This window comes from Citrus clementina, unplaced genomic scaffold (genome assembly GCF_000493195.1).
Source record: "Citrus clementina cultivar Clemenules unplaced genomic scaffold, Citrus_clementina_v1.0 scaffold_4, whole genome shotgun sequence".
NCBI lineage: Eukaryota > Viridiplantae > Streptophyta > Magnoliopsida > Sapindales > Rutaceae > Citrus > Citrus x clementina.
In genome coordinates this window covers 15,181,794-15,192,191 of record NW_006262274.1, presented here as the reverse complement: position 1 = coordinate 15,192,191, position 10,398 = coordinate 15,181,794, and positions in this window count along the sequence as shown.

Here is a 10,398-nt window from a genome sequence, read left to right as displayed (position 1 = left end):
TCATTTTACGTTCTTTTTTTCAACAATTACCATAAATATATACGAAATATCTACATAGAACTGTCTAGTTAATACACAATTTAAATAGTATTTTATAGAGACTCGCATAATTTTATCACATGTTCGGATGCTAGGATAAGTCCTGATACTTTCTAGACCATCACACTACAAAATAATCAAAATAGATTTATTAGTATTAATCGATATTATTTTTATTACGTCGTGGTTCGAAAAACAACTCTCATTTTAATGGAGGAAGGCTACGATGGCCAGCGAATAACGAGGATGACAAAATTACAATGGTCAATTCCAGCAACCTTCAAGCATCAGAATTTGGTTGTAAAAATAATTAATTTTAGTTTTTTTTTTACTTGAAAAATATGAGAAGCTCGTCGTATTTTTCTGATATTTTGTTTTACTTTAGTTAGTTTCTTTCAGTTGTACTAGCCCACTCCATGCAACACCTACGTTAATATAGAATATCAAATTTCAAGAGAAAATTGGTAATTTACAAAATTTGATTTTTCTTTTCTTAATGATTATTATATGGGTATTGTACACCTTAAGTCACACATTTATTATATTATAAATTTAATATTTAATATTTACAATCTAAAATTTATTTTCCTTCTAGAGAGTAATGAGCTACAAATTTTTGTATAAGCATTCTACTAAAAAATTCTTAATATAAGTCACTCATATCCATCCATTTCTAATTTCAATTTCGATGAAGATTCTGCATATCTATCTATTTCAAAGAACATTAATGTCACCTTAACCAATTTTTTAGGAAAATCAGTACTGTAAAATATACTTACAAATGCTTTTTTTTCCCTTCCTCCTTGAAAGAAGTTACCAATGACTTAAATTGCAGATGAAGATATGCAGATTCTTTTGGAAAGGAAAAAAAAAAAAAAAGCTATGTAAACTGAATTAGACAGACAAAATAAATAAATAATTAACTGACATAACTTTCCCCTCTAAAAATAGAAAATTCTTTGTCATTTGGTGTATTACAAGCCAAATATCTGGGAAAATACAACAATGCATGCTTAAAGTTTCTCTGCTATTATACAACATAACCATAACATAGGCCCTAAGAGTATCTCTCTACAAGTAACAATCAAACTCACTAAAACACTTTTAGTTGCCTATAAATGAATAACAAAGACAAGCAGCTAAGCATCACCTTTGCCTACCCTTACACTTTACTCCTTCCTTCGGAGAAGATGACGACAGACCTGACGGATTTTTCTCAGCCATGTCCTTGTAAAATGCCTTCTTCAGGTCTTCTTTAAGTTCCATGAAGCGTGCCCTTTTGAGTTTCTGCTCTTCAGGAGTACCCTTTTCTAGGAGGGAAGAATCGGACCAATCACAATCCAAAAACTTATCAACCACTTCTGAGCAATGAGGGAAGTAGCGTCGACCTGTCTCCACTACAATCATAGAAAGGTCAGTAAATGCTCTAAGAAAATGTCTCTAGTGCTACAAAGGTTCTAACATTTTGTTGAGATATCAATGTACTAATAGGGGCGGCTCAACTAATTTTGGGGCCTTAGATGAATTGCTTTAATTAGGCTTTTTAAAAAATTTGAGGTCAAATATATGTATTTGTTTTACTAAAAAGTTATTTATTTAAAATCAAATTTTCTAGCTTTCTTAGGTGCAAAATTATTGCTCAAATTTTTATTTCTAATTTCGCTAATACATTCTTCTCAATATAGCTAAATCATTAACTTTTCTTGCGACTTATTTGATCTTAAATAAATTTTTATTAATTTTAATTTTGAAAAATTTCATCAATCACTAATTCTTCACTATAATTCATATCTTTTTTTTACTATTTTTGACAAACTTATCAAGAGCTCATTTTTTAGATCGAACTAACTTTTTTATTCTTCTCTTTTTGTTTTCCCAAGTTTTTTGTATCTTGATGCACATTTTCTATTAGACATTTTTTTCTTTTTTAGTGAAAGAAGAGAAAACAAGTAAGCAATTATGCTGGATAATTAAAAGAAAACAACAATAATATTTAAAAAAGAAACAATAACAATTGAATAACACAACTGATTAAGAAGAGAATAGGAAGAAAAAACTTGGATATTTGAAACTCTAATTTCGATGGATTGAAGTTTTAAACAGCAACGGTCAATGGAAATAGTTAATTTTTTTCTTAAGTAAAAATTAAAAAAGCTTCTTTTTTTCCTTATGAATTGAAGCATTGAATGTCTCGTGCTTTTTCTTTTTATGGATAAAAATATTAATGGATAACAAGTTAACAAATGTGTGACTTTTATGGAGTTTTAAATGAAATAACATTAAGTAGAGATTTTGTAGGAGTAAATAGGATTAACATTGCTTATTCCAATGTTAAAAAGAGATTTGGTAGGGACTTGATAATTTATTTGAACAAAGATTATTATAGAATAATAAAAATAAAAATAAAAATAAATGAATAATTTAATAGCTATAATGTTAGAGAAAAATTTAGGGTCTTCATCTATAGTGGGGCTCTAGGCAGTTGTCTAGAGGAAGAGCCGCCCCTGTGTACTAAAAATTAACCTCTCTTTTGATACAAAAATCACTAATTGTAAAGGTACAAAAACTAATAACGTATATAAATACCTGTTTTAAGCAGAGCTTGCAGGCTTAATTGGAGTCTCTTGGCTTGCATAAAGGGTGTTTCATTCAAATCCACCTCCTTTTAAGTTCCCGCTTGATCCTTTTCATAAGGCCAGTATAAAAATTGGTGGCATCTGCATCTGCTATATCCATAGCTACTCTATAGCTTCAGAAGGAAACAGCAACCGTGCAAAAGCCACTTCAAAACATTAAGAAGCTGTTATGGCACTCATCCACGATGGGCGAAAGAGTATGGACAACAAAGACTGGGCTGTAACACTGAGACTAAATCCTTGGGCAATTATTTATTTAAAACTAGTTCAGTCCAAACGACCATGCCTAGATCATAGGATACACAATTGTTTATCCAAGAAACTCTTAGATCCCACCAAAACACAAAGTACAAAGACATTGCTGTTATAAAAATGGCATGGGCGGTTGATATGGCCCTGCATCAGTTGTCGATTTAAGAAAATGATTAAACTTTACCGATTGAAAAGGAAATGAAAAATGAACTAAATGAAAATATTCAATCACCTGTTACTCCACTCGACCCACTGTATGTTGGAGAAACTAGAATAACATTTAAATTGAACAACACTAATCAATTTGGCAAGATAATAGACCTGAAAAGGAACAAATTCTTATGGAAAACAGAGGGTATACAAATTTTATAACTAATTAAATAAAAACTATGCATTCAAAATATTTTCTAGTAAATACCACCACGCAGTAACGACAAAAAACATACCATCTTGCAAACAAAAATGCTATCGACAATTGAAGTGTACGGGACAAATGGATATGCTAATATATATTCCTTTAGGAACGACTCCGCCTGGCTCTGGTAACATTTGACTGCCATGGCAGTGCCGACTCAATGCACAGAAGCTTCCTTGGACAATAGGTACCAGAATAGGCTCCTTTATTCTAGTCCTGCGATATTATGTTTCTTCTTCACCTATAAAATGCGAAAAGGGGCATTTCAATTTTTTTTTTAGAAAAAAAGAGAGAAAAACACTAATATCTTGAATGAAGTAAGTACACATTAATACGAGTTTGTTAGGAAATTGATGAGTGAAGCAGGGCCACAGCTAAAATGAAATTGGAAGAAAATAAAGAACAAACATAAAAGAGGACACCAGAAATTACGTGGTTCGACTTTTAGCCTACATCCACGGGCGAAGGCAGAAGGAAAATATTTTACTAATGAAAAGGAGTTACAAGTATTGTACTATTTTAGTTCACTTCCCAAAATCCCAATACACCCAAACTCTTAAAACACTAAAACAAGAAGTTATAATTTCAAGCTCTCTAAACTCTCTCTAAATAAAAGAAAACTCTTGTCAAAATTGGATGAGCAAACGAGGGAATGAGCCCCTTTATTTATAGCCAAAATCTTGGCTACTATTCACGTATTTTTTTCAATTATTTATTATTTTTCAAAATTCAAAGTTCAAAGTTTGATATTCAAACTTTGAATATCTAGAATTTTGAATTTGATATTCGAAGTTTGATTATCTAGAAGAGATATCAATCTTGACATTCTCCTACTTGGAGATTTGATTGAGAACCAATCAATCTTCACACCATCCTTTTTTCTTTGCCATTATCATGTTGCCTATGTTTCTGCTAGGCCACAAGAGGATCTACTTCAGATAAACTTGTCAGCATTGATTGGCTTGGTCAAAACATCTGCTAGGTTCTCCTTGGTATGGATTTTCTGTAAATCCACACTTCCATCTTCCACACTTCCATCTTCCACAACTTCTCGAACGAAGTGATATTGTACCATTATGTGCTTTGTCCTGGAATGAAAGGCTGGATTCCTTGCAATATGCAAGGCACTCTAATTGTCACAAAATACAAGAGTTTTCTGTTGTTTGTGCCCGAGCTCCTCCAATAACCTTTGTATCCAAATAGCTTCATTGCAAGCTTGTGTAGCTGCCATGTATTATGCTTCTGTTGTAGATAGGGCCACAATAATTTACAGTTTTGAAACCCAGCTTACAGCTGCTCCTGCAAATGTAAACATATAGCCAATAGTGGATTTTCTTTTATCAAGATCTCCTGTAAAATCTTAATTCACATAGCCCCTGACAGTAAACTCTGATCCTCCATAACATAATGCAACATCGGAGGTTCCTTTGATGTATCTCAGAATCCTCTTCACAGTTATCCAATGCTCTCCATCAGGATTCGTCATGTATCGACTAACTGCTCCCACTGCTTGTACAATGTCTGGTCTAATACATATCATAGCGAACACAAAACTTCCCACCGTTGATGCATACGGTACTCGAGACATCTCCTTCATCTCTGCTTCATTACTAGGACACATACTTGAGGATAACTTGAAATTAACAGGTAGTGGGGTAGAAATTCACTTACAATCTTGCATGTTGAAGCGTCGCAAGATTTTCTTCAAGTAGTTCTTCTGAGAAAGTCAAACCTTCATGTTATTTCTGTCTCGGTGAATTTGCATCCCTAGAATCTTGTTTGCTGGTCCCAAGTCCTTTATTTCAAATTTCCTAGCCAATTATGCCTTCAATTCTTGGATTCGATCTTTGTTGGGGCCTGCTGCCAACATGTCATCCACATACAACAACAAAATAATGAAATCATTATCTTCAAACCTTTTGTAATATGCACAATGGTCTGAACTGAGTCTATTGTATCCAAGGCTCATGATGAAGGAATCAAATCTCTTATACCAACACATCGGCGCTTGTTTGAGACCGTATAAAAATTTGTTCAACCTACAAACCAAGTTCTCATTTTTCTTTTCAGCAAAAGCTTCTGGTTAGAGCATATAAATTTCTTCTTTAAGTTCTCCATGAAGAAATGCAGTTTTCACATCCAACTGCTCAAGATGTAAGTCAAATATAGTACACATTGCCAAGATTATTCTGACTGTTGTGAGTTGAACTACTGGAGAAAATATCTCGTGAGCATATCTTTTCACCACCAATCTGACACGATACTGCTCCACTTAGTCATTGCCATCACGCTTGATCTTGTAGACTCATTTGTTACCAATGGCTTTTCTTCCATATGGTAGTGGTACAAGTTCCCATGTCTTGTTCTTGTGTAGAGCTTCAATTTCTTTCTTCATTACTATCATCCACAAAATAACATCTGAGCTGTTTAAAGATTCATGGGAAGTTAATGGCTCTCCATCCTCTGTTAGAAGACAGTATGCAACGTTGATCTCTGTGACATACTCCGAGTGCCATGTTGGCGGTCGTCTCTCACCAGTTGACCGACAAACTTCTGGAGCCTCGGACTCAACTAGTTCTTGTCCCTCGTGCTCTAGTGCTACTTCAGAAGAATCTAAATCTTCTTTTTCCAGATTATTTTTCACATACACCGGTACAGTTTCTGACTTTTCTTTTATAGTGTTATCATCCTCATCTCTCCTTTTTAGTTGATATTCTACAAAGATAACATCTTTGCTGATGACGATCTTGTGGACAGTGGGGGTCCCACAGACGATGCCCCTTTACTCCATTAGCATACCCTAAGAAAATACATCTTCTACATTTTGGATCCAACTTTGTTCTTTCTTGGGCATTGTAGATCACATACACAGGACATCCAAATGCATGTAGGTATGAGTAATCAGCTGGCTTTCCAATCCACATTTCCATCGCTGTCTTCAGCCTCATAGTTGTAGATGGTGACTGATTTACTATATAACATGCAGTTTTGGCTGCTTCTGCTCAGAATGAATTAGGTAGAGCCGCAGTCCTCAACATAACTCTTATTCGTTCTGTAAGAGTCCTGTTCATCCGCTCTGCCACTCCATTTTGTTGAGGAGTATATGCTACATTGAACTGCCTCTGAATACCTTCTTACTTACAGAAAGCAAGAAACTCACCGTCTGTATACTTTTCACCATTATCCGTCCTCAAGCACTTGATCTTTTTACCGGATTCAAGTTCCACCCGCGCTTTATATTTTTTAAACACTGAAAACACATCTGACTTTTTCTTAATTGGATACACCTAACATCTCCTGGAATAATCATCAATGAAAATCACCATGTACTTTGCACCTCCCATGGACATATCCGGTGATTCCCAAACATCAGAATGAATCAAGTCTAGAATGCATTTACTTATAGCAATAGATCTACTAAATTTTAATCTATGATGCTTACTTGTAACACAATGCTCGCAAAATGGTAAACTTACCGATTTGAGCACTAGAAGCAATTTTCACTCAGAGAGAATTTTCAAACCTTATTCTGACATATGGTTAAGTTTAAGGTGCCACATCATTATTGATTCTTCTCCATTTGACGCGACACACACATCAGCCTCCTGTAGTATTTCTCCTTTAAGTATGAATAAATTAGCACCGATCTTTTCTTCCTTCATCAATATAAGCGCGCCTTTAATGATCTTCATAATTCCATTCTCCATATGAGTTTTGTACCCATAACTATCCATTTGTCCCAAAGACAATAGATTTTTCTTCAGGCCGTTGACATGTCGTACCTCCCCAATTGTGCGAATTGTACCATCAAACATTTTTATTTTGATAGTACCAATACCAACGATCTCCAAGGCATGATCGTTACCCATATATACAGATTCTCCTAAGATAGGTTTATATGTGTGGAACCATTCTCTTCGAGAGGTCATGTGTCAGGTACCTCCTAAGTCTATAAGCCATACATCAGATAGTTATTTTCTACCTTCTGAAATAGTTGTTATCTTATTGTAGAGAATTTTGCCATCATCCGAGGTACTTGCTACACATCCTTGAGCATTTGATGATTTAGGATCTTTGCCATCTTTTCTCTTCTGGTTACTCCAACACTCTTTCTTGGCGTGCCCTTTCTTGCCACAGTTGTAGCATTTAACATTCTTCTTACTTCTCGATTTTGATCTACCATGATTGTGACTCCCACTGGGGCCATGTTCCGTTGATCTCCCTCTTGTCATCGATAGCGTCTTCGCTTGCTGTGAACTTGCTTGTCTGTTTTCCTTATTTTTTCGTCTGCTCTCTTCATTTAATACGGAGGCTGCAACATCGTTGAAAACTAGACTGTCCGCTGGATTGTTGTTCGTCAGGTTGATGATGAGTTGATCATACGAATTTGGTAGACTTTAAAGTAGAAGCTCTGGACGTTCATTCTCCTCTATATTATGACCCAACGTTGTGAGTTGTAAAAATAGAGTCTTTAAGGTATTGATGTGATCGGTCACCATTGTAGATTCCGCCATTCGAAGAGTATAAAGTTTTCTCTTCAAGAAAATTTTGTTGTGTAGTGACTTGGTCTCATACAATTTTGTGAGAGTATCTCTATTCCCTTCGCTGTATTTTTTTCTGTCATACTAGATAATAATTCATTCGCAAGTGCTAAGTGTAGATCAGAAATGGCGTTGCCATCTATCTTGTTCCACTTGTCATTAGTTATCTCCATGGGCCTTCCTCCAATTGCTGTCAATCAATTATTTTTCTTTAATACAACTTTCATCTTCATTTTCCACAACGAAAAATTATTCCCGTTGAACTTCTCAATTTCATACTTTGCCGCCATTTTGTTGATAAATATTAGACACAAACTAGTGTATCACGTCGAATAGTTGTGAGTATGTGTGAATATGCACACTAGGAAAGTTCCCAGGAAAGACTGGAGGGGTCACAATGGTCCCACTTAAAACCCAGACTTCTTAAGTTCTTATCGCCTTTGTGACAGAACTTTCTTAGACATGTACAAAATCACACAATTGCTTTACTCACACCACTATTCCTTGCTTTGCACCGCAAAATTCTTGGATCGCTCCCACTGTTTTTCGTGGACAGTGCCTATATATGAACAGTACCGTATCGTGAACAGTACCGTATACGTGAATAATATCGTATATATGAACAGTACCGTATCGTGAACAGTACCGTATACGTGAATAATATCGTATACATGAACAGTACCGTATATGTGAATAGTACCTTCACGTGAATAGTACCCAACTCCAAAAATACAACCAATAGCTCTGATACCACTGTTAGGAAATTGATGGGTGCAGCAGGCCGCAGCTAAAATGAAATTGGAAGAAAATAAAGAACAAGCATAAAAGAGAACACCAGAAATTACGTGATTCGACTTTTAGTCTACGTCCACAGGTGAAGACAGAAGGAAAATATTTTATTAGTGAAAAGGAGTTACAAGTATTGTAGTATTTTAGCTCACTTTCCAAAACCCCAATACACCCAAACTCTCAAAACACTAAAACAAGAGCTTATAATTTCAAGCTCTCTAAACTCTCTCTAAATACAAGAAAACTCTTCTCAAAATTGGATGAGCAAATGAGGGAATGAGCCCCTCTATATGAGCCCCGCTATTTATAGCCAAAATCTTGGCTACTATTCATGTATTTTTTTAATTATTTATTATTTTTCAAAATTCAAAGTTCAAAGTTTGATATTCAAACTTTGAATATCTAGAATTTTGAATTTGATATTGAAAGTTTGAATATCTAGAAAAGATATCAATCTTGACAGAGTTAATGTCTGTATGGTGTGTCTCACAAAACCATCATTCATAATCAGTGCCATATGTTAGTCAGAGACTATCTTACAAACCCACCATGAAAATGACAGCTGAATGTAACAATCAAGTGCATACATGGCCAAACAAGTTTAATGGGTATCTAAAATTCACGATAAATGAAGAACAAAACCGGTGATCAAAGCAATTCGAGGCCAAAAATATATACAGATATGCAGACAACCGAGAACAAAGCAGAACGGAACCAATAATATTAAACTGAAATAAAACCAGAAACAGAAAAATTTGGAATTTTTTCTTATTTTTTAATATTTTAATGTTAATTATTAGTATTATAATAATATTATATCTTTATTATAAAGTATTGGATTCAAATTCGTGCTCGAAAGGGCAAAAGCAAACGCACGAAGCCAGGGAAAGGAATTCCCGAGAGTTTTCTCACCCAACTACAATTTTCAATTTATTCTTTCTATAATTGTTAATTAATTAATAAGTCAATTTCTTTTTTCATTTTTTTCTTTTTCTTTTTCTAACCCACGTAAATTAAAATTTTACGACAAGCAAAATTAAATATTTTACTATTTAAATAGATGCACAGAAACTCCATAACATACGTCACTTAAAAAATTTAATGAGCTAATTAATTTGATCACCAGTCACTTGATGTTGATATGATGAGAATAACAATAATAAAAAGAATAACTACTACTTTTAATTAAAAATAGTTAAAAAACTAAAATTTTAATTTTAATTAATTCTATGTAAATGCACTTTAACCCACTCCTCACCATCTCTCAAATTTATGAGAGACCATTCTCGTAAGATTCGTACAACAGACGCATGTTCAAACTGAGACAAAAATACTGATGATGTGATGTACCCATCTCATGCAAATTTTCTCCCAAAATAACTTTGGTGGCCAATTGTGTACTATGAACAAATAGTCCTTATGAACAATTATATATATATATTTTTTCTGTTTTGTTTTATAAAAATGTATTTATCTCTGGAGAGATTTTAGAAAGGACATCTAAATGAGAAGTTAAAAGAGATGTGAAGATTTTTACTCAGAGGATATAATTTTATATGTATGATTCTCTAGGCTAATCTCATAAATTATAATTTATTAGTTTGTGTTGCTACACCAAACACATTATATTTATGAATATAATTACTTTATTTCTCTCACTACTTTCTAAATTTTTCTTATTTTTTAAGGAAAAATAAAAGAAATCTCTCAGTTTTACTGTTTTTTG